General features: G+C 40.6%; 1 protein-coding gene across 5 annotated transcripts in view; it reads right to left on the bottom strand.

Moving 5' to 3' along the window:
- TRM9 (RNA-binding (RRM/RBD/RNP motifs) family protein) overlaps nt 1–26,511 on the bottom strand; it is a 308,840-nt gene that overhangs the window by 138,541 nt on the left and 143,788 nt on the right. The gene's annotated exons all lie outside the window — the stretch shown is intronic.

Below are 26,511 nucleotides of genomic sequence, written 5' to 3'. Positions count from 1 at the left end.
TAAAACTGACTTTGGGTCAGTAAGAGTGATATGACTCACTCTCTTGGAACTGATCTGGGATTAGTAAGAATGGTATGACACACTCTCTTCATATGGAACTGACTTCGGGTCAGTAGAGAATGGCATGAGACATTCTCGATCAATTCTTCTTCTTCATGGTTCAGCAGAGCAGTGTTGGGCACTGATGGCAGAGATAGTATGGTCTAGCAGATGGATCAGTGGATGGAGTTCTCCCTAGTTGAGAGGGAGTGTTAAAATTGGCAACTAGGGCCAAACTCCATGTGGGTCATCTTATCTATGGCAGCTGATATTTTTCTTGGATCCCTCTCATTGAGAGGTGTAGGATTGATCTAAAGATCATCTGATTCCAATAAGTATTCATGGAGTTATGAATTTATTTGTGTTATAAGACAATTCGTCAAGGTCAGCCAACAACTAAATAACACCCACATGTGCTCAACGTTTTAGTATAAAAGGAGATGACTTGAGAGTCATTTCACACACACTTCACTCTTGATTTCTCTCCACTTGTTTTGGGTTTTAGTGTGAGAGAAATCTAGGAGGAAGTAGCCCTAAGACGCAGGAAGGAAGGAGGCCTACACGCTGCCCTCTACTAGCCCTAACGCAGTCCTAGTGAGGATGCCCTAAACATAGTCCTAAAGAAGCCCTAGACGCAGTCCTAAGGATGCCCTAGCCGTAGTCCACTGTGCAACACACAATACATCAGAAAGGAGCTCGTTGAGGAGGATAACTTTTGAGTTAGGCCGCAACAAAGAAAGGAAATTCCAGTGTGGATTTCAGGACTATCTTAAGGGCAAACAGGGGTCCGAAAGTGTTGGAAGGGAGCTGTGATATTCATTGGCATAGCAACAATAGGATGGTGCTGCTAACACATTGGGACAACAACAATAGGATGGTGTTGCTAACACATTGGGACAGCGACAATAGGATGATGTTGCAAACACACTGGGACAGCAAACACATTGGAACAGCAAGCACATTGGGAGAGCGACAATAGGATGGTGCTGCAAACACATTGGAACAGCAGCAATGACATGTGGCAACAAAAGCATAATTGGGACAACAGCAATGACATGTGGCAGCAAAGGCACAATTGGGACAGTAGCAATGACATGTGGCAGCAAAGGCACAATGGAATAGCAGCAAGGTACAACATGCCACATGGGACAGCAGCAAGCACGATGTTGCAAACACAATAGGACAACACGCTATGACATGGTACAGCAATATCACAACGAGACAGCATGGCAAGCATTGTGTTGCAAGCACATTGGGACAGCATGGCAAGCATGGTGCAGTAAGCACATGGGATAGCAATGGCAAGCATGGTGCTGCAAGCACATGATACATGCTGTATGGCGACATGGTTCAGCATACCACATGGGGCAGTAGTGTGGCAACATGGTGCAGCATGTCTTCAACTGAGTTCAGCTACCTCATGTATCATCTTCTTAGAAATGATCTATGTTATTATCTAGATAAGTCAAATTGTTGACTTCTGTTGTAAATGTACTATCTCTCTCTCTCTCTATTGAACTATTGAAGAACATATAAGAAGAATTGATCAAGGGTTTCCCCACATTGGGGTTTGTCCCTGGTTAGTGCCACATCTTGTGTCCTCTTGTCTTGGCTTGTCTTCTGGGGTCTATGTTTATGTTCTATCCACAATTTACTCTAATGCTAATGTGATTGCTAATCTGGAAAAGATATTGAGCTAACTGTAAAATTGAAATAAATTACTCTAAGCATAGAACATACCTAAACTTAACATAACAGCTTTTGCATATGTATGAAAATTTATCATTTATACAAATCCAATTGGTACATAATGGTATTCATATTATTAAAATCTGAAAGTTCTATGCAAAAATTTAAAAATTCTTTGCAGAAAATTGAATGTACTTCGCAAAAAATTGAATGTTCTATGTTGATACAATTACTTAGAATGCAAATTTCTTCTTCCAACTTTTCAAATCAACAATTGTAGATAGAATACAGCCAAGCACAAATATGAGACATTGAGAGTTAGGTCCAATGACGAGGGCAAAACCCACAAGGGGTAAACCCAAATGATTCTTCTTCTATTAGATTTCTTCAATTATTCGACAGAGTATAGAGAAAGAGAGAGAGAATGAGAATGAATAAAGTCACCAATATCTTATCAACTTGCAGTTGAAGTGCTCTTGCTCTTTGCTTGAAGATTTGTTCCTTCTATTGATCAGATTTTGTCCTTCACACTTGCTCCAGCTCTTCCCTTGCTCTTACTCTTCACTTGCTCTCACACTTCTCTTGCACACACTCAACACTAACTCTCCTTCACAATGAACATGCTACTCTCAACTCTCACTTGCTCTTGCTTAAATAGATGAGAAAGAAGAGGAGTTACAAAATGAATTCATGTCTTGAGCCAATAATAGGAAAATTGAATTCCACGAGGGAGGAGTTATTTGAGAAGAAGTGTAACTCATCCCAAAAATAGAGAGAGAGGTACACATGTATTGAGGAGTTACGATTCGAATTAGGGAGAGAAAGAGAGTTACACTTAGACATGAGAGAATATTTGGTGAGAGTCACAAATCGAATTGAATAAAGGAGTTACAAGTGCATTTAATGAGGAGTTACATTTTTGCCATACATTGAATTAGTGAGGGAGAGTTACACTCTCTTAAGTGTGTAGTTATTATTTTATTCCAAGAGAGAGGTTCAATTTTCCAAGAAATTCTCAAATTAATTTACTTATTTCATAAGAGAATTCGTTTGTATTAATCCATTAAAGGTTAATGACTTTAGACTATTTTATAGATAATAGTATCATAATAATAATACTAGTAAGGATAAAATTATTTATTCTTGGTTTGTATAATCATGATTGATTTGATTATAAATTGGGTTCCATATGTCGAGATCATCCTTGATCATTTAGACATGACTTTCTATTTTTGGAAAGTCACTTCCAAATTGAGATGTGACCTACTATTTTTGGAAAGTCATATTAGAATTATTAAAAATGAAATTCTATCATAGGTGGTTCAAACAGAACTGAAAGATATGGTTTCTTCTAGGAGAAATTCATCCTTGAGTTGACAAAATTTAACACCCCCTCTCAGCTAGGGAGGAATTTTTTTCTGCATCAAAGATCTTTGCTTCCTCTTATCTCTTTCATTCATCTTAGCTCAACTCTACTCTGTAATATATGTAACAACGAAGTCGCAATCTAAAGAAGAATCATCCACTTGACACAAATTTGGAAAGGAAAGGAACATTCACATGTCACTGATCCAGGTGGATATTGGTGGCCACCCTCTAATTCCACTTGGATCCCCTCTAGTGCTTCTTACAGTTTTTTTCAGTTTCCTTAATTATAGCACAGCTTACTATTTTTAGTAGTTTTTCGAGTCCTAAACTTCCGGAGCCGTTTTGAGGCCCTAAACGACGTTTTTTGGGAAATCTAACAGCCAGCGATTTTTCTGACTAAAAATCGTCTTTTCCGTCGTAGTCCTCGGAGAGATCTTACCAACGGGCTATCATGCACGTCAAACGGAGATAGTACGACTAATTTGCGACCCTGGGAAGTTGATGTACCAACTTACCCAAAAACGGGGCCCACAATTTGGCGTTTCATCTTCTAGGGTTACGTTTTGGAATGTGAAGGGTTTTCCATTGTTTCTCAACAATAAATAGGCCTTCGAGCCTCATTGTAAGACAGTTGAGAGGCATGTAGCCACCACATCTCTTCTCAGAGATAAGCTACCATCGCCCTAACTGGTTTATTTCCATTTCTGTTTGTATGCATATTTCAGTATTTTACAGTAATGAAATGAGGTATTATTTCCGCTGCATATCTATCTTTATGGTTATCTCTGTATTTTATTGCGTTCCTGTTTAAATCCGGATCAATGGTATTAGAGCAGTCTGCTTTTCTTCTCTGTTTTTCTTTGCATGTCCCCAACGAGGTCGGGATATAAGGAGTTAGGGCTTGAACTGGTCGAACCTTTGCAAGACCAGCCTCGCAAATCCCGACGGCCTCCCATGGCGGATGAAAAGAAAGACGAGGGGGCAGGAGATCCTATCAAAATCTTGCTCGAAGAAGCCCTCGAGCGACAAAGGAACGCGATGATGGACAACTTTGCCCAAATCCTTCAGCGGCTACCCAGGGGTGACGCATCGGCTTCCAACAACAACTCTGGAAACACCACACCATTTAAGGTACAAGTTAATTTTGAAATCCCCATATTCGAGGGTCAGAAAGACGCAGATGCCGTCGATAAATGGTTAAATGTGCTAGAGGGTTATTTTTCTGTTCATGATTTTTCCAGTCGGGAAAAGATTATTTTCGCTCTTCTCAAAGCAGCCCCCCATGTCAAGGATTGGTGGGAAACCTACTGCGAGCAGAAGGATGAAAGTACAGGCTCACTATTTTCAGTCGCACCGACTTGGGATTCATTCCGAGATGCCATCAAGGAGCAGTACTACCCTGTCGGAAGCTATGAGGATCAATACATAAAGTGGACCACGCTACGGCAGGGAAGGGACCAAGACGTACCAGAGTTTACCAATATTTTCCATACCCTTCGCACAAAGTTGGGTATCAAAGATACAGAGCAGCATTTGGTACTCAAATACCGTGGTTGCCTGCACAAGTACATCTAAGAAGAAATAGAATTCCTGAAAATCTCCTCGCTCGGCACGGCATACCGATATGCCGTCAAGGTCTAGCAAAAGTTTAAACAGAAGAAGCGAGACTTTGGGTCTGCGAATCCGAAACAAGGGAAAGGTGCCCCCAAACCGCAGAACAAAGGACAAAGCCAAGGCGGGGTGGCCCAAGACAACCCGCCAAAGCTACAAGCAAAAAACAGCACCGCGAAGCCGAAAAACGACACCGGAAAGTGGTGTGAGTTCCATAAGAGCTCCACTCACAACACAAGTGAGTGTCGGGCCAAGCAGTCACTGGTGGCCGAGCTAAAGGTTTCAGAATCAGATGCATGTTCTGACTCTGAGTCAGAACCCGATAAGGGGAATGACAAAGGGAAGCAGATTATCAATGCGGAGCCCAACGCCACCGTTGCCACCACGAAGATCCAGAAGGAGGAACCTGAAGATCCAGAGGAGGAGGAGCGTCTCTTCCACTCCCAGATGTGGGTAAAGGGCTCCCCGCTACAGTTCATTGTCGACAGCGGGAGCCAAAAGAACCTCATTTCGACAGAGGTCGTGAAACGGCTGGGCTTACCGACCACAACACATCCATAACCATACACCATTGGATGGCTGCACCAAGGATGGGATCTTCGCGTGAGCCAACAGTGTCGCCTCCCATACAACATCAAGCCCTTCACGGATGAGGTATTGTGTGACATTGCTCCCCTTGAAGTTTGTGATGTGTTATTAGGACAACCATACTTGTGGAAGCGACATGCTGTGTATGAGTCAAGGCCCCGTGCTGTTATTGTTACTTTGGGAAATAAGTTGTACAGGATACCAGAGGTAGCACCGCCTACCGCCATCTCTTTGGTTACTGCAAAACAATGCAGTAATCTCATTTCCAAAACCGGGAAGTTTGTTTTCCTGATGATACGCCCTCAAGAAAAGAAGAAGACGGTGGCCACGACCTCCAGACAGCGCCCCTCCGCACGACAACTACAGATGGACAAGGTCGTGGAAGAGTATGAGGACATCTTCACCTCCCCTGCAGGGGTTCCTCTGCACTGTCAGGTCAAGCACTCCATTGATCTGACCCCAGGTTCGCCGCTGCCCAATGGACCAATCTATCGGCGCTCTGTTCTGGAGAACGATGAAATCAAGAGGCAGATTCAGGAGCTGCTGCAAAAAGGTCACATCTGTCCGAGTTCATCGCCCTGTGGGAGCCCGATCGTGCTGGTACAAAAGAAGGATGGGACTTGGAGACTCTGTATTGACTATCGGGCGCTGAAAAAGATCATTATCCGTAATAGGTACCCAATCCCACGGATTGATGACCTCCTGGACCAACTAAAGGGGACAAAATATTTCAGCAAGATCGATTTGAAGTCAGGATATCACCAGGTACCAATCGAACCCTCCGATGTGTGGAAGAATGCCTTCAAAGCCAAGGAGGGCCTTTTCGAATGGTTGGTTATGCCTTTCGGATTGACGAATGCTCCTGCAACCTTCATGAGGCTAATGGACGACATCTTGCGGCCATTCAGCAACTCATTTGTAGTGGTATACTTGGATGACATCTTGATCTTTAGCAAGCCTTGGGAAGAGCACCTCCACCACATCCGACAGGTTCTCCAAACACTGCGACAACACAAGTTATTTGCCAATTTGGAGAAATGCACTTTTGGCATGACCCAGGTTCAGTATCTGGGATACATTATTGATGAACGAAGGGTGCATGTGGATCCAGCCAAGATCCAAGTCATTCGGGATTGGCCATCTCCAACCACTCTGACAGAGCTTCGCAGCTTTCTAGGCCTTGCCAACTTCTACCGCAGGTTCGTGTTGGGATTTTCTCATATCACTTGGCCCTTCAGTCAGGACACCAAGGGAGGAGCGAAAGCAAAAAAAATTTGGTCTGAATCTCAACAGAAGGCATTCACAGAGTTGAAACATCGACTCTGCACAGCACCAGTTCTTGCATTACCAGACTTGCAACAACCATTTGAGGTCGAGACAGATGCCTCTGACTATGCTATTGGGGCAGTCCTTATTCAACACGGGCATCCAGTGGCATATCACAGTGAGACACTTTCAGACACAGGCCGGAAGTATCCCACTTATGACAAAGAGATGTATTCCATTGTGCAGGCCTGCCGACAATGGAAGCATTACATTTTGGGGAAGGAAACGGTCATCCACACAGACCACCGACCCCTGCAGTTCATACAGACCCAAGGGAAATTGCAGAATGATCGCCATTAGAAGTGGTCCACATACCTGCAACAGTTCCATTTCAATATCAAGTATAAGAAGGGCAGCACCAATAATGTTGCAGATTGCCTCAGTCGACCACCGATCATGGCGTTAACCACCGTGCTCAACTCTTGTGGGCACGAGACTTCTGATTGGCCACTGCTCTACAAAAGCGACCCGGAATTCGGCCACACATACCAGACACTCTTGGAGGGTCAGCATGTTCCAGATTTTCACCTCCAGGACGACCTGTTATGCCACCTGGGTCACCTTTGTGTTCCTTCAAGCAAGCGTGCCAAGATGATCTGGGAAGCACACTACAGTCGGGTCGTTGGGCATTTTGGGGTCGAAAAAACGGTGGCAGTACTGCAGAAATATTTCTATTGGCCAAATCTTCGACAGGATGTCGGGAAGTACATCAGATCATGCACTGCTTGCGCCATTGCCAAACCGACCATTAAGAAGCAAGGGCTCTATACCCCGCTGCCTACCCCTAGTCGACCTTGGGAATCCATCTCCATGGATTACATGTCAGGCCTCCCTTCCACTAGGCATGGAAATGACTGTGTTTTTGTGGTCGTCGACAGGTTCTCGAAGATGGCCATTACGGCGGCCTGCAAGAAGGATATCACAGCAGAAGCCACTGCTAAACTCTTCTTTGAACGAGTATGGGTACACTTTGGGATCCCACAGTCTATCATTTCAAATCGGGACAGCAAGTTCCTCAGTACATTTTGGTCTAGCCTCTGGCCGATGCTGGACACCAAACTCACTAAGTCCACAGCCTTCCATCCTCAAACTGATGGCCAGACTGAGGTCGTCAACAGGATGATCGTACACATTATGCACATGTACAACTCAAAGCATCAACGCACATGGGACGAGAGCCTCCCCTATGTTCAGCACAGCTACAACCGGACTCTCCACAGCTCGACTGGCCACAGCCCTTTTCAGGTGGGATTGGGATTCCAGCCACTATGTCCCATCGATGTGGCCATGCCATTTGCAGCTACTCACTCAGATTCTGCTCATGTCCAGTCCGAAACAGATAAGGCAAACAGCTTCATTGAGCACATCCAACATATTCGCCAGCAGATCCATGACATTCTGGAGAAATCAAATGCAAAGTACAAGTAGCAACATGATCAACATCGGGTGCCACACAAGTTTCAAGTGGGTGACAAAGTCTGGTTGCATTTGCAAAAGGAACGCCTTACCGGAGCCTATCGGAAACTCAGACCACTCGGTATCATGGACCAGTACATGAATGGGTTCACCATTGACTTTGTAAAGCTCTTCACATCTTTTTCCAAGAGTGAAGGATTCTCTCATACTTGAGTTCAAAGGCCAAATTAAAATTTTTCCATTAATAAAAGCAACTTTCATTCCTTTATCTTCTAGAGCAGATATGGATACAAGATTCTTTTTCAAACCAGGTACATACAAAACTTCTTGCAGAAAAATAGATTTTCCATCATCTAACTGAAATGAAACTGAACCATAACCTTTAACTTGGTGAGTAGAATTATCTCCAAGGATAACATTTAAATTAATATCCCTCTCAACTAGATTAGAGAGTGCTTCTTTGTAACCAGTAAAATGTTTGGAAGCACCACTATCAACTAACCAGCTATCAAATGAATCTGCAGAAGAAGAACTGAAAAGAGAAAAAACAAAAGAATATTCTAATTGAGTTTCTGCTGCATTATTTTTATACCTTAGATTTCTTGTTTTCTTGGAATTGTCTTTTCTTTGATTTTCAAAAGAGTCTTTTATATAATCAGATTTATTTTTGAATCTAGGTGCTCTTCTTATTTCTCTATAGTGACGAGAAAAGTGACCACGCTTTTGACAGTTAAAACATCTAACTTTTGACATGTCTAGATTCCCTTTATTTGATTTGCAAGCAGATTTATTTTTGTTACCTTTCTTTCTATTGTCATAGACTGAAAATGCAGTAGGTTCTTCTTCTTCTTGATGTGAAAATCTCCCGCTGGAGATCATTCTGGCCTCCTCTTGGATACACTTTCCCAAGAGCTCATCAAATGTGGGAATAGTGTTGATATTGTTGATGGTAGTAATAAAAGTCTCCCAAACAAGCGAAAGGCCTCCACGCGCAATCAACACCATTTCTTTGTCGAGTACAACTTCACCAACTATTAACAGCGGATTCATGATTTTGGTCATTCTTAAGAAGTATGCTTGAACCGTCTCTCCTCTATTCATCTTGATGTCCTTCAACTGATTCTTCAAGGCAATAATCTAGTTCAAGTTACTAATTACAAACATGTTAATTATTTTGTCATGCATTTCTTTAGCTTTCTTCAAACCAGAAACATAAGTAATGAGATGATCATTAAGAGAATCAAGGATAATTTTTCTAGCTTTGATTTCACCCTTTTTATATTTGAATTTGACAACAGCACTTGAATTATCTGGCAGATCAGATACTGTGTCTTCAACATACTCCAGAACTTCGTGTTCTTTAAGAGTGATATATACCCTTGCTTTTCATGGACCAAATTTTGAAGCATCATTCAGTTTCTCATTTATCTTGAAGTAGAATGAAGTCATCTTAATTAGACAACTTTGGCAGCAAGTAGGGTCCCTTCAGGTGATCTCTGGTCTCCTTGGACTTTTCTTCACCAATGCTCTGATACCATGTTAAAACCTAAAAGTTCGATGCAGAAATTTAAAAATTCTTTGCAAAAACTTGAAAGTTTTATGCAAAAAACTGAATGTACTTTTCAGAAAATTGAATGTTCTATGTTGTTACAATTAATTAGAATGCAGATTTCTTCTTCACAACTTTTCAAATCAGCAATTGTAGATAGAACATAAACTATCATATGAAGACAGTCAAGCACAAATATCAGACACTGAGAGTTAGATCCAACGACCAGGGCAAAACCCACAAGGGGAAAAACCAAATGATTCTTCTCCTATTAGATTTCTTCACTTGTTCAGCAAAGTTATAGAGAGAGAGAGAACGAGAATGAATAAAATCACCAATGTCTGATCAACTTGCAGTTGAAGTGCTCTTGCTCTTTGCTTGAAAATCTCCTTCTTCTGTTAATCAGATCTTGTCCGTCACACTTGCTCCAGCTCTTCCCTTGCTCTTACTCTTCACTTGCTCTCACACTTCTCTTGCACACGCTCAACACTAGCTCTCCTTCTTCACATAAACATGCTACTCTCAACTCTGTTAAAATTGGCAACTAGGGCCAAACTCCACGTGGGTCATATTATTTATGGCAGTTGATATTTTTATTGGATCCCTCTTGTTGAGAGGTGTAGGACTGATCTAAAGAACAACCGATTCCAATAAGTATTTATGAAGTTATGAATTTATTTATGTTATGGACAAATTGTTAAGTCGGCTAGCAACTTATGTAGGCTCAGAAGCCCAACAGTCATGTCTATTCAACCTCTACATTTTAGTATAAATAGAAGAGGACTTCAAGTCATTTCTACACACACTTGGATCTCTTGCTCTCTCTACTTGTCTTTGGGTTTTAGTAGGAGGAGAGATCCTAAGGAATAGCCGGAAAAGCCGAAACTGCCGGAAAAGCCGGAAAAGTTGGCACTGCCAAAACTGCCGGAAAAGCCGGAAAATCCGGAACTGTCGAAATAGCCGGAAAAGCCGAAAATGCCGAAAAAGCGGGAATTGTCGGAAAATCTAGAACATTCGGAAAAGCCAGAAACGCCGAAAAAGCCAGAAATACCAGAAAAGCCGGAAAAGCCAGAACTACCGAAAAAGCCGGAACTGCCGAAAAAGTTGGATACGCCAGAAAAGCCGGAAAAGCTGGAAAAGTCGAAAAAGTCGGAAATGTCGGCACTGTCTGAACTGCCGGAAAAGTTGGAACTACCGGGAACTACCGAAACAGCCGGATCATCTGTCTCCGAAGGAAGGCAGCATGATGTATGAGATCATGGGCAGCATAATAACCAGCATGATGATATGAGCATGGGCAACATAATGATGAATGAGATCATGAGCATGGGCAGCTTGATGATGAATAAGACCATGGAAGATGCAACATGATGAGCAGCATGAAGATGAGAGCAGCTCAGTCATCAAGGTTCAACACATGTGACAGTACAGCAAGGTGTCACACGGTAATGTGCAGCAAATAGACAAGATGCAGCACTATGATAGGTGAACAAGTCACCTTAGAGAATCAGTTGAAGCAATATGTCTTCAACTGATCTCATGCCAATATCAAAAGTCAAAGTGATTGACTTCTATTGTAAATGTACTATCTCTCTCACTTTCTCTGCTGAACTTTGAAGAACATAAATGAAGAATTGATCAAGGGTTTCCCCACATTGGGGTTTGTCCCTGGCTAATGCCACATCTTGTGTCCTCTTGTCTTGGCTTGTCTTCTGCGATTTATATTTATGTTCTATCTGCAATTTACTTTATGCTAATGTAATTGCTAATGTGGAAAAGAAATTGAAATAAATTGCTCTAGCATAGAACATACCTAAAATTAACATGGTATCAGAGCTGAGGTGAAGACAATGCCTAAGAAAGAGTGAAAGTGCAATCACCACAGACAATAGGGACAAGACAAAAGGATCAATGGTTTCCACATCTCTCTTCTAAGTTCACAAAGGGTGAAGTCGAAGCAGAACATATTATCATAATGGCGTAGCGGAAGTTTCTGATGGCCCATCTAAAGATCACTTCATTGGGAAGTTCGGATCTAAGGGTGGAAGGAAAGGCGGATGCCTTGGTTGCAATAAGTTCGGCCATTATGAGGAGGAGTGTCCGAAGGTAATGCAGGTCATCAAGGAAATGGTCGAATCTTCAAAGAAAGTAAGGAACCTCGAATCACTTTTACGTACTTGATTGCAAGAAGAACCTGGTGTCCATCTCGGAAATGGAAGTCAAAGGTTTCACGGTGGCACTCATCGATGGAAAGGTACGTGTTTGGAAATAGAATTTTCAAAGATGTTTTTGAGTTCAGGGTTGTATCAAATTGCAGGAAGTCGACTGAGGACCATGTCCGTTGTCACGTAGCACCGAAGGTCTGTGAGTCAGATGGTAACAGGGATGCCTGAATTCAAAAGGAGCATGAAAGTACATGTCTGAGATGTACCAAAGGAAAATCTTACAAGGGGACCATTCCCCTCATGTAGATGGTCCATAGGTCTGAAACAACCCAAGGGGTCTGAGATTGATAATCAGGAATCTCACATATGCAGGTGGAAGAAAGCCCTCTATGGCTTGAAGCAAAACACCCCGAGCATAGTATGATAGGATCGCTAGCTGTCTGATAAAGCTGAGATTCACTAGGAGTGAAACGGATCAAACCATCTGAAGGTTGTAGATGATAGACCTCCCATACCAGCACCCTAGGAGGACGACCTACTTCTAACAGTTGCAGACCCTCTCATTTGCAGAAGTAAGAGGGAGTCGGATTCCAGATGTGGAATGGTGAACTGTAAGACTGTGACTACCTCGAGGATCTTAACTTTCAGAAGTTAGATGGTAGTGATGTCAGACTAGATTTGGGAAATGCCTCTGAATCTCATAAACTCATTCACGTTGATGTTCTTGGTGAACTTCCGTCCGGACATATGTTTTGCAATTAGCATGGTGAGCTCATATTTGGTTGAACCTCACTGGATTGGTGCCAAGAATCTTCTGAGATGTCTTCAAGGCACAATCTCTCATGGATTGAGATACACTGCCGGAAATATGAAACTGCATGATTATTCGAATGCTGATTGGGCAGGCAGTGTGGAGGATCACTAGAGCACTTCTTAGTGTTGTTTCTCTTTGGATTCTGTTTCGATATCATGGATGAGCAAGAAGCAGAAATCAGTTGTTATAAGCACCGCTGAGACCGGATACATATCTACGAGTATGATCTCGTATGAAGCTGCCTGGTTGGGGAAGCTCTTCAAGTGAGTTGTTTGTACCACTATGATTCTCTATGACAACCAAAGGTGGGATTCGATTATTGAGGAATCCCGTATTCAACGATTGCACCAGCAGATAGACATCAGATACTACCTTATCTGGGATATGGTAAGTCTATGAGCAAGGAAGCTCCATCACTATGAGATGATGTACAGGTCACTACACTTTGCCTAAGCCCCAGGGGAAAGATCAAATCTGTGATCTTCCCGAACAACTTGGAGTTGTCAAGAGACCCTTGTACAAAGGTCCTGCATGTTGTATACATTGAGCTCCGGGGGCTTGTGGTTCTTACTGGAGCAACATACGACCATAGGGTGACTCACCCTCCCCTGGTGGTGCGCACTGGCACAGGATGATTCGCTCTCCTGTAGACAGGATGATTCGCTCTCTTGTGAGACAAGATGATTCGCTCTCCTGTGGGACAGGATGATTCGCTCTCCTGTGGACAGCATTATTCGCTCTCTTGTGAACAAGATGATTCGCTCTCTTGTGGAACAGGATGATTCGCTCTCTTGTGGGACAGGATGATTCGCTCTCCTCTGTAGCAGGATGATTAATTCTCCTGTGAGGTCTGGATGATGTGTTCTCCATGACAATTGTGTAGCAGGATGATTAATTCCCCTGTGAGGTCTGGATGATGTGTTCTCCATGATGATTGTGTAGTAGGATGATTAGTTCTCCTGTGAGGTCTGGATGATGTGTTCTCCATGACGATTGTGTAGAAGGATGATTAGTTCCCCTGTGAGGCCTGGATGACGTGTTTTCCATGGCGATTGTGTAGCAGGATGATTAGTTCTCCTGTGAGGACAGGATTGATTAAGTTCTCCTGTCGAGGCATCCTACCCATGCAATCTGGGACTCATGGGAAATACCTCTCATCTGATCAATGAGCAGGGAAATGAGGATAGGGACCATAGTAGTACCGATGGACGCATCGTTGTATCTACTGTACTCCCTATGCTAGGATGACCTTCATTGATCTGGGATCAATGATACTGGTCTGGGACCAGTGGTAGGAGTTGTACCCACTATGACACTGACTTCGGGTCGGTTGAGGACTAGTCTAGGACCAGTGGTACATACTCTGAGACTGACTTCGAGTCAGTAGAGTACTGGTCTGGGACCAGTGGTAGGAGTTGTACCTACTATGACACTGACTTCGGGTCGGTTGAGGACTGGTCTGGGACCAATGGTACACACTCTGAGACTGACTTCGGGTCAGTGGAGAATGGTATGACACATTCTCGATCAATTCTTCTTCTTCATGGTTTAGCAAAGCTAAGTTGAGCAGAGCTGAGCAGAGCAAAGCAGAGCCAGCAGAGCTGAGCAGCAGAGCTGAGCAGAGCAAAGCTGAGCTAGCAGAGCTGAGCAGTGCTGAGCAGAGCTAGCAGAGTTGAGAAGAGCTGAGCAGAGCAGTGCAGGGCACTAATAGCAAAGATAGTACAATTGGACATATGGATCAGCGGATGGAGTTCTCTCTAGTTGAGAGGGAGTGTTAAAATTGGCAACTAGGGCCAAACTCCATGTGGGTCATATTATTTATGGCAGCTGATACTTTTATTGGATCTCTCTCATTGATAGGTGTAGGATTGATCTAAAGATCATCCGATTCCGATAAGTGTTTATGAAGTTATGAATTTATTTATGTTATGGACAAATTGTTAAGTTGGCCAGCAACTTATGTAGGCTTAGAAGCCCAACAGTCATGTCTATTCAACATCTATGTTTTCGTATAAATAGAAGAGGACTTCAAGTCATTTCTACACACACTTGAATCTCTTCCTCTCTCTACTTGTCTTTGGGTTTTAGTAGGAGGAGAGATCCTAAGGAATAGCCGGAAAAGCCAGAAAAGCTGGAACTGCCAGAAAAGCCGGAACTGTCGGAATAGCCAGAAAAGCCGGAAAAGCTAGAACTACCGAAAAAGCCAAAACTGTCGGAACTATCAGAAAAGCCGAAACTAGCGAAAAAGCCAAAACTGCCGGAAAAGCTGGAGAAGCCGAAAATACCGGAAAAGCCAGAAAAGTCGGAAAAGTCGAAAAAGCCGGAAATGCTGGCACTGTCTGAACTGCCGAAAAAGCTGGAACTACTAGGAACTGCCGAAACAGCCGGAGCATCTGTCTCCGAAGGAAGGCAACATGATGTATGAGATCATGGGCAGCATAATAAGCAGCATGATGATATGAGCATGGGCAACATAATTATGAATGAGATCATGAGCATGGGCAGCTTGATGATGAATAAGCCCATGGAAGATGCAACATGATGAGCAGCACGAAGATGAGAGCAGCTCAGTCATCAAGGTTCAACACATGTGACAGTACAGCAAGGTGTCACACGGTAATGTGCAACAAATAGACGAGATGCAGCATTATGATAGGTGAACGAGTCACCTTAGAGAATCAGTTGAAGCAATATGTCTTCAACTGATCTCATGTCGATATCAAAAGTCAAAGTGATTGACTTCTATTGTAAATGTACTATCTCTCTCACTTTCTCTGCTGAACTTTGAAGAACATAAAAGAAGAATTGATCAAGGGTTTCCCCACATTGGGGTTTGTCCCTGGCTAGCGCCACATCTTGTGTCCTCTTGTCTTGGCTTGTCTTCTGCAATTTATATTTATGTTCTATCTACAGTTTACTTTATGCTGATGTGATTGCTAATGTGGAAAAGAAATTGAAATAAAATGCTCTAGCATAGAACATACCTAAAATTAACAAACTCTCACTTGTTCTTGCTTAAATAGACGAGAAAGGAGGGGAGTTACAAAATGAATTCATGCTTTGAGCCAATAATAGGAGAATTGAATTCCATGAGAGAGGAGTTACTTGAAGAGAAGTGTAACTCATCCCAAAAATAGAGAGAGAGGTACACATGTCTTGAGGAGTTACAATTTGAATTAGGGAGAGAGAGAGTTACACTTAGACATGAGAGAATATTTGGTGATAGTTACAAATCGAATTGAATGAGGGAGTTACAAGTGCATTTAATGAGAAGGAATTACATCTTTGCCATATATTGAATAAGTAAGGGAGAGTTACATTCTCTTAAGTGTAGAGTTACTATTTTATTCCAAGAGAGAGGTTCAATTTGCCAAGTAAGAGATTTTCAATTTAATTTACTTATTTCATGAGAGAATTTGTTTTTATTAATCCATTAAAGGTGAATGACTTTAGACTATTTTATAAATAATAGTATCATAATAATAATAATAATACTAATAAGGATAAAAATATTAATTTTTGACTTGCATAATCATGATTAATTTGATTTTAAAGTGGATTCCATATGTCGAGATCATCCTTGATCATTTAAACATGACTTTGTATTTTTGGAAAGACACTTCCAAATTGAGATGTTACTTACTATTTTTGGAAAGTCATGTTAGAATTATTAGAAATAAAATTTTATTATAGGTGGTTTGTTAATTTTAGGTATGTTCTATGCTAGAGCAATTTATTTCAATTTCTTTTCCACATTAACAATCACATCAGCATAAAGTAAACTGCAGATAGAACATAAATATAAATAGCAGAAGACAAGCCAAGACAAGAGGACAAAAGATGTGGTGCTAGCCAGGGACAAACCCCAATGTGGGGAAACCCTTGATCAATTCTTCTTTTATGTTCTTCAAAGTTCAACAAAGAAAAAGAGAAAGAGAGAGAGAGTACATTTACAATAGAAGTCAACACTTTAACTTTTGATATCGGCAGAGATCAGTTGAAGACATATTGCTTCAACTGATTCTCTAAGGTGACTCCTTCATCCATCATAGTGTTGCATCTCGTCCATTTGCTACACCTTACCGTGTAGTACCATCATGATGCATCATGCATCATCATGCTGCTCATGATCTCATACATCACTAAGCTGCCCATACATCATGCTGCCCATGATCTCATACATCATGCTGCCCATGCATCATCATGTTGCTCATGATCTCATACATCACTGAGCTGCCCATACATCATGTTGCCCATGATCTACATCATGCTATCCATGATCTACTCACTATGTTGCCCATACATCATGCTGCCCATGATCTATGTAAGGACTGAGCTGATGTAAAGGACCATTTCTGAAACTATAAAGGTTTACTGAACTGTAAATATTGTAAGGAGTTTTTATAAATTTTAAGAAAATTTATGTTCTAAATTTATGCAAAACTTCATATGACTAATTACTTGATTCAATGATAAGTACTTACTTGGTCTGCTACAAATGTCTGTTGCGGATGAAAATGTTTCAGAACTCTTCCAGTTTACTCCCGTTTACCGAAAGACCGAAACCACTCAGCCAAACTGAGCAGAACCTCGCTACTCAGTCCAGTAAGCTTCTCAATTGAAGCAGACTGTTCCCCCGTGCCCAGAAACCTCAAAACAACCAGCTCTCCTTCCATAGGTAACTCAAGTTTATTTCTTCAGTATCCCCTTCGTTCTTCCTTCTTCCTCCCCCCTCTTCCCAAACTCTTCCTTCTGATTTATAAACTAATTTTTGGTGGTGGTCGTCCTTCCTCCAGCACCCACCGCTTCATTTCCTCATGACACCCTTCCCATGTCGTGTCATATACATTTCTTTTTAAAAAGGGTATATTGATTTATTTTTTAATTAACTTTCCTTTTTCTGATTTTATTTTAATATAAAGGTTAGACTTATATTAAAATATTTTATCATTAGTTTATTTTTATTATTTTATTAATTGATTAATATAATTTATTTATTAAAATTTATTTAATATTACTTTTATAAATAGGTCGTTACATACACCCCCCTTTAGAAAACTTCGTCCCGAAGTTAGGTTTTTATCTTATATGAATATTTATCATAGCAATTAGTACATTTTTCTTAGGATTGTGTATTGAGGTTAAATTCTTACTTAATGTAAGGGCACTACAACTTTAGTGTTTTGAATACTTTAGGTTTATAACTTTAATGATCATGTTTTATTTCATTAGGTTCCCCAGCTATTTACAAAATCATCATATCCTTCCTAATCTCTTCCGCTCCCATCCTATCCGTCCTCTACTGGAGTATGTCATGGCGTCAGTTATACTGGCCTAACCATTTATAAACTCCAAGGATGACAGCGTTGGTTATATCAACCTGATCCCTAGTAGGCATCTGGCAGTCATCATCACACGTCTAGGGGAGCGTGACTCGCACAGTCCTCCCATGACTCCAGGTTTCGGAGGATACACAGTGGGCAACACCTCCACCCCTCCCAATAGAATCAGGGTTAATACCCTATCATGGAATCTCTTTGAGCCTTAATTGTTCTGAGGTTTCTGTCATCATGCGGTCATTTTGGTAACGGATATTATCTACAATCATAAACACTTGTCCATGCATTTATAAAATATGCATTAACATATTAAAAAAAACAAATAGCTTATGTATAATTCACACATGTCAACTACAGTATAACATACTTTGCCATATTCTATTCATGTCATTAACTTTCATATTAAAATGTAATCATTCTTTGATTTCTATCTCATCAATCATATTGATATGCATAAATGAAACAAAATTATAATATCTTAATTCCCATCAGAAGCAAAATTACTCAAATATTTAAACTTTACTTTGATAACTATAATTTAGTAGGATCAATAACATGTTCCGTCTTGGTATCCATGTACTAGCGGAATTAAACAGATATGATGTCATAAAATTTCACGTTTATATATGATCATTTCAAAATGATTCTGAGTCTCTGATTTAAAGTAAAGCAAATATATACAAAACATGGTTTAAAGTTCTTCAAAATTGACACAAGTTGGGGTATTTTTGACATATAATTTTCGTATCTTCCTAAGTAGCTGATCCAGGACTATACTTGTCCCACTGGACCTTAACTTGGTCTACTAGATGATTTATGAGTTGTCGAACTCTAAGTTCTAGTATACGTAATGGTTCGATCGATATGGTTCCTTCGTCCGATACCTGCAGTTCCTTCCAATGAAGGTTATGAGATTGGTCAGCTATGTAATGTCTTAATACAAATACATTAAATACATTATGAACTTTATGCAAGTGAGGTGGCAGTGCAAGACGATAGGCGACAGGTCCAACTATTTCCATGACTTTAAATGGTCCAAAAAATCGGGGTGATAATTTCGTCCCTTTTTTGAATCGGATAGTACTTTTATTCGATTTGATGCGAAAGAAAACCTGATCCCCTACTTCATACTTCCTATCAATTCTGTGAGCATCAACATAACTTTTTTGTCTATCTTGTGCTTCTTTTAACCGTTGTCTAATTTGTTTTACCTGCTCTTCCATTTCTTGGATTAATTCTAGTCATATTATCACTCGATCTTATAACATGTCCCAACTTAACGGTGTTCTGTAAGGTCTGCCATATAATGCTTCAAATTGAGGCATTCTGATTGAACTGTGGTAACTATTATTGTATGCAAATTCGACTAAAGATAAGTACTTTTCCCATTGTGATTGCTAATCCATAACATACATTCTCAACATATCTTCAAGTATTTGATTTACCCTTTCTGTTTGCCCATCAGTTTCAGGATGATAAGCTGTGTTTATATTTAATTAAGTTCCTAAGGCTGACTGCATGCAAGTCCAGAATCTTGAAGTGAATCGAGAATCTCTATCTGATATAATCTTTTTAGGTACTCCATGAAATTTGATAATTTCATTTATGAATACTCGAGCTACATCAGTAACGTCATAAGTATCTCTTACAGGAATGAAATGGGCGCTTTTCGTTAATTTATCCACTACTACCAAAATGGCATTGTGTCTTTGAGAAGTAAGAGGTAGCCCAGTGATAAAATCCATAGAAATAATCTCCCATTTGGTTGTAGGAATGTTGTGAGGTTGTAAAAGACCCGCTAGAGGACAATGATCTGCTTTTAGTTGTTGGCATTCCAAACATCTTGCAATGAATTGAACGATATCACGTTTCATGCCCGACGAGAAGAAAAGTTTCTTGGTATCCGTATACATTTTCTTTACTCCAAGATGTGCAAAATATACTGCTCTGTGAGCTTCCTTAAGGATAGTGTCTCAAAGATCTCTATTATCAGGAATATACATTCTCCCATGAAATCGTAAGATTCCATCATCTTCTAGTTCATATCCTTCAAACTTAGATTCTTTTGGCTCTTTACTATCAAGACTAGATCTTACCTTTAAATACCAGCTATCCTTTATGAGATGTTCTAGTACTCGCTGCCTTAAGTCTACTTTGATAGGTATGAGGGAGAATATTTGTGGTCTTCTGCTTAAAGCATCTACTACTACATTTTCTTTTCCTTTAATATATGATATTCCAAAGTCATATTCACTTAGGAATTCATTCCATCGTCTTTGTCTGGCATCTAAGTCTCTTTGGGTGAACAAATATTGAAGACTTTGATGATCGCTTTTAAGCGTAAAACTTCGCCCTACCAGATAATGTCTCCAAATCTTTAAAGCTAGTACTACAGCGACTAACTCTAAATCATGAGTAGCATAGAGTTCTTCATGAGGCTTTAACTTTCTGGAGACATATGCTATTACTCCTTTATCCTGCATTAATACTGCACCTAATCCATGTTTAGATGCATCAGTACATACAATAAAATCTTTGTCCATATCAAGAACTCTTAATATCGGTGCACTGGTTAGTAGTCTTTTGAGTTCAAAGAATGCTTTATTACATTCCTCAGTCCATTCATTGTTAACATCTTTCGCTGAAGGGTTGTAATCAGTTTTGCAATTTTGGAGAATCCTTCCACAAATCTTCGGTAGTAACCAGCTAAACCCATGAAGCTTCGTACTTCATGTGCGTTCTTCGGTATTGGCCATTCCATGATTGCTTTTCCTTTCTCAGGGTCTACTGACATCCCTTCACCTGATCTGATATGACCTAAAGTAATGAATCTTTTCCTGAAAAAACGAACACTTGGATAATTTTCCATACAACTAATGTTTTCTGAGGCAAGACAACACTATCCGTAAATGATCTTCATGCTCTTTCTCATTTTTGGAATAGATGAGTATATCATCTAAAAAGACTTGTACAAATTGATCAAGATATTTGCAGAAAACATTATTCATAAGATTCATGAATATTGTTGGTGCATTTGTTAATCCAAATGGTGCCACAGTAAATTCATAATGCCCAAAGCGTGTCCGGAATGCAGTCTTAGAAATATCGCTTTCAGAAATCCTTAGCTGATGATAGCCTGATCGAAGATCAATTTTTGAAAAGACAGCAGCGCCTTTCATTTGATCGAAGGTCAATTTTTGAAAAGACAGCAGCTCCTTTCATTTGATCGAAAAGATCATCAATTCGAGGCATAGGATATCGATTCTTTATCGTAGCTCAATTCAAGTCTCGATAATCTATGCATAATCTTAAGGATCCATCTTTCTTCTTGACAAAAATTACAGGAGCACCCCAAGGTGATATACTGGGTCGAATATGTCCTATATCCAATAGTTCCTTCAATTGAATTTGTAATTCTTGAAGTTCTGGAGCTGTCATTCTATAAGGTGTTTTAGAGATTGGTTGAGTACCAGGTTTCAATTCTATTGTGAGATCTAGCTCTCTTACAGGGGGTAATCCTGGTAATTCCTTTGGAAATACATCCAGAAATTCGGTTAACACCGGATATTGTTCTAAGGATGGTCCTTTTTCTTTACTTCTTGAATTACATATGCCTGACAACCTTTTCTTAAGCAACGCTTCATTTTCATTGCTGATATGTAGCGTAAAGATACTTTTCTCTTGATTCCTTGAATTTGGATCGCTTCTCCTTCATCATTTATACCTAGAATTCTTTTCCCATAACAGTCTACCCAAGCTTGATGAGCTTCTAGCCAATCCATACCTATGACAAGATCATAAGTTCCTAAAGCTGTGACATAAACTTTCAATTTAGTCGAACAAACCCCTAGGTCAATTTTGCATTGATCCACGCTTGAGTCTATGGATTGGAGTTCTCCTGAGGCCATTCCTTGAATTTGAATCGCTTCTCCTTCATCATTTATACCTAGAATTCTTTTCCCATAACAGTCTACCCAAGCTTGATGAGCTTCTAGCCAATCCATACCTATGACAAGATCATAAGTTCCTAAAGCTGTGACATAAACTTTCAATTTAGTCGAACAAACCCTTAGGTCAATTTTGCATTGATCCACGCTTGAGTCTATGGATTGGAGTTCTCCTGAGGCCATTTCTACCTATCTGAAATCATTTTGTCTGCGAGCTGCCAACCCACATTTGTTTAATGCATATGACGAAATGAAACTATCCGTGGCACCAGTATCAAATAAGATTTTGAGTTTTATATCATTAATAATACCTGAAGATTCCATTACCGTGGATTGATGTGCTGCTTGATCGTTGTTGACTAATGCATGAATTCTATGATCACTTTGGGTATTTGGTATTGGTTCCTTTCCAGTCCTATGCAATATACCTGATGAAGCTTCTGGACAACCACGTTGAAAATGTGGTCCTCCACATCCCCAACAATTAACCTGTGTTGGTCCTCTTGAATCAGGACGTGAATTTCTAGATAAAGAGCTTCGTCCTCTTATGTTGCTTCCTCTCGAATTTCTTCCTCTATTAGCAGTTCCACGAGATGTCCATGGACTGGTGTTTGATGATTCAGCGGCTATAATATTAACTGCCATGGGATCTCTTGTTCCAACATTTCTTGGGATAAATCTATTACCATAAGGTGGCCTTGAGCTACCTCCCCTGAAGAAATTTTGGGGAGTCTTTCCTAGAAATCCTGATTGTAAAGGTTCTGCTGACCCTACATCTTTTTTGATTCCTAGATGTTCTTCTGCATAAAGGCCACATTTTACCGCCTCAGCTACTAATGATGCTTTTCACATGCTCACTAAGGCCCTGATGCGAGGACTTAACCCAAATATGAAGCGTTCAACTTGACATTTATCAGAATCTAAGTAGTGAATGTATTTTACAAGCTCCATAAACCTTATCTCGTATTCTTCCATTGTTTTATTACCTTGAACTAATGTATGAAAGGATCTGGCTTGTTGTTGTTGAAAATATGGAGGTAAATACTTTGCGCGGAATCTTTCCTCGAACAATTCCCAAGGGATATTATCCGTTGTGAGGTGTAGTTGTTTTTCCAGATTTCCCCACCAAATCAAGGCACTTTCCTTTAATTGAAATACAGTGATTTATGTTTTTGCAGAAGAAGAATATTCTCTTAATTTAAAGCATATGTTCATTCCTTCTAACCATGCCTCAGCACGTTCTCTAGCTCGACCTCCTGAAAATTCTGGGAGTTTAATTTTCTGAAGCTCCCTAGAAATATCTTCCTTTGATCTTTTATACTCAAAATTCTTTGGTTCGCTGAATTGGTTGCTAAGGGTTGAAGTTCTTCTTTGGTCTTAGCCATGGTTGACCCTTTTAATGTTTCCAATAAGGCTTCCAATGAGTTCATTATCACGGTCAACTCCGGTGCTGGAGCCGTTGGTGTTGATGATGGTCTCAATGGAGATGATGACGATGGTTGTGGTGATGGAGATGATGACGGTGGTGGCATTAATGATGGTGATGTTGCCCGATCACGTCGTCGTCGCTCATATGTCCTTACCATTGTAATGTTTCCTGTATACATAATAAAAATTTATAAAAATTTGAGGTATATATTCGGATTTAACATATATTTTTTACAATTTCACATTTATAAACGGGTATAGTTTTTTTGATATTTTAATCTGCTAGGCAGATCTTACTGGTACCGAGGTCAAGGAGGGTGGTCTCGCGACCTCCTTGTCCTAATGCAGGGTTTTTCTATCCTAATGCGTAATAGTACTTATTTTAATGCATGAGTCTTAGTAAACATTCTCCACTAACTCGCATATCAGGTTATACTATGTTTTTATTTAGTTAGGCATAAATCAAAATCCCCAAATAATCAAACAATCAAAATCACCTCGTGCAAATAAAATATATATAGATTTTATTATACAAGACATTATGCCAATATTAATAAATTCCATACAAAAAAATTATGAGTTAGCTGAAATCGTCAAGAGGCCGAATTTAATTTGTTACATCAATGTTGACAATTTTCTATATTCTTTCACTAAAATATATATATATATATATATATATATATATATATATATATATATATTTTTATTCTTAATTCATAACTAAATTATAATAAATATAACTTCTTATAGAAATATTATTATTAAAAAATTTTATAGAAGAGAGAAAATAACAATAAAATCATTAAAGACCTCGCCCAAAAAGAAAGAAGATGAGAGGTTTCTTTTCGAAAAAATTTTAAAGCTCATGTGGAAAACTACGGGGAGGTTTTGAAAACGCTGAGAATCTTACCTAACTTATTCATGAGTGTTTGACGCGTGGAGAGTTGTTTCTGAAACGAGAATTTGATTATTATTTATGAGCGTTTGACAGGTGGAGAGTGGCTTCACGCGTGGAGAGCTGCTTCTGAAACGTAGGCATGCCATCTGATATGACTGACAGCGATGAAACCCTAATTCCATTTCCTCTCTACCCTGCGTCTCCATTCCACATTCCTATTTTATATGCGGAGCAGTATGTTAAGATAGGTCAGTTATTCCGGTAGCCTTCAAAAAATATGTAGTGTGTTCGATTAGCCGCGTGAGCACAGTTGAAGAGTCCTTTCGGTGGCCTTGAGACCTTGAATCGATTGTGGGTCGGCCTACCTTGGCAAATGAATAAACATCTATACGTATGACCGAGGACTTCTTAGAAATATGCCACGGATTTAATGTACAGCTTTTAGAGTAGAAAAGCGTTATTCTACAGTACCCATCATTTACGTAAGATTCCTTGGGGTTTTATGCTCGACACGTTGTGTTAATTTACTTTACAAATGTCTATCGATTTTCACAGGTTTATGCTATTGCAGCTGTAGGTCCGGATTCCTATCCCTTTTCTCGGTGCGAAAGTTTCTAAACGGATTTCTACTGTTTGAAAGTCTTAATCGTAATTCTACTGATCCAGGTCAAGGCAGTGCCTCTAGCTTTTTCACTCCAAGGCTTCAAAAGAGCCAGCAGATGAGATGGCGTCGGAATATTAATCTATTTGTGAACTGAATTATCATTCATAAACTGAATAGTGAACATTTTGATATTTGTGTAGTTGAAGACTTTCTGTTGCGGATATGAATAATGTTCTAAATATGAATACGCTGTTTCATTTCAATATTATAAATTTGAATGATTTGCAATTTTTAATTTATTCTTGCATGTGTATTAAAAACCCCTAAAATGTTTTTTTTTTTTTTTCTCAATCTGTCTACTTCTATTATTATACAAAAAGGAACAAAAAGTTACAGCAAGGCCATAGCCTTGAAAATCTTGCCAAGAAGTTGGCAATTTGCACAAATGTTCATATTCTCAGTTCTCAGTAGACCTCCATCTGTATTTTGGCTTCTTATAAGACCCGAAACATTGCTGAACATAGACGATATAACACGATACATAAACGACACAAAGACATGCAGAGACCTGACACAAGCATAATTCAAGATACAAAACAGAGTAGTGTTCCTACTTCTGAAGCTGTCGAGAGCGGAAAACCGGGCAAGGTCAATCATCATCAGTGGTGTAGGGTTCCTCAACGACCCTACACCCGAATTGTAATGAGTCATCCGAGTCGGAGTGAAGAACCGCCGAGCCTGTTGGTTCTCCCTGAGCTGGCTCACTTGGACCTGCAGGGACAGCCTGATTCGCCATAGAGGAGCTTCCCATGGTCGGGCGCTGACTGTCTATTGGAGTCGCCCTCCTCTGATCTACAGGTATTTCAGGATGGGCTTCTCCCTGGCCTCTGAGATCTTCGCATTTTTCAATAGTGACTGAGACAATAAAGGTGGAATTAGCAAGAGTACAGGGGATGCGATAGCGAACAGTGGGGTGGGCCGCATGCTCACAATCATCCCTCCTACCACGCCCGCGACCTCTGCCTCTACCAGATCTGGTGACAGGGGGACTGCTTCGCCCAGGTTCCAGCACATCCGAGGAAGAGTGTGAAATAGGGGTTGACCGCTGAGAGATGGCACGTCCACGGGAGCCACCTCGCCTGCTTATCATCCTGAGCCGTTCTTGCGGCATTGCAAGGTGCAGAGGTTTATCGAATGAGCAGAAACACGGAGGGTAGTATCCAAATTCAGACGGAAACAGAACTCCCACTGAATCGTAGGCCCCTGGAACCCGAGCCCGGCGTTTGAAGAACGCTCTTGAACCTGGAAAGGGGACGGACTCAGGCACGCTAATGGAGTAGCTCAGAGTGACACATAACACAGTGATCCATAAGGCTGCAGAAGTGAGCGATGGAGCCGCGGGAATGGAGAGTATATGGTGCGCCATTGCACAGTTAACCATGAAGCGGGTGGAGGAGTTAAGAGCCGGCATTAATAAGCTTGTGCGAGACCAGCTCGCTCGTCCTGCGCAGTACCCCGTGGCGTGCTTGGGCTGACACCTGCCCATGTGAAACGCCACCTTCGTACCCTCTATGCTGTCAAACACCCGCATCCGGGAGTGAGATATCCTTTTGCACCAGAGAAGTGCATTCCTGTTTGAGTTGTTCATCATCTGCGATTTCGAGGGGTCCTGAGAAGTAAGGAAGTTGTTGGGTTACTCCCTGATTGGCTAATCTGTCTGCAACTTTGTT

The sequence above is a fragment of the Pinus tabuliformis genome, chromosome 7 (assembly GCF_031772625.1).
Source record: "Pinus tabuliformis cultivar Carrire ecotype Pingquan chromosome 7, CPIR1, whole genome shotgun sequence".
Lineage (NCBI taxonomy): Eukaryota > Viridiplantae > Streptophyta > Pinopsida > Pinales > Pinaceae > Pinus > Pinus tabuliformis.
Note: the sequence above shows the minus strand (reverse complement) of the source record. Positions and strands in the feature narration are given on the sequence as shown.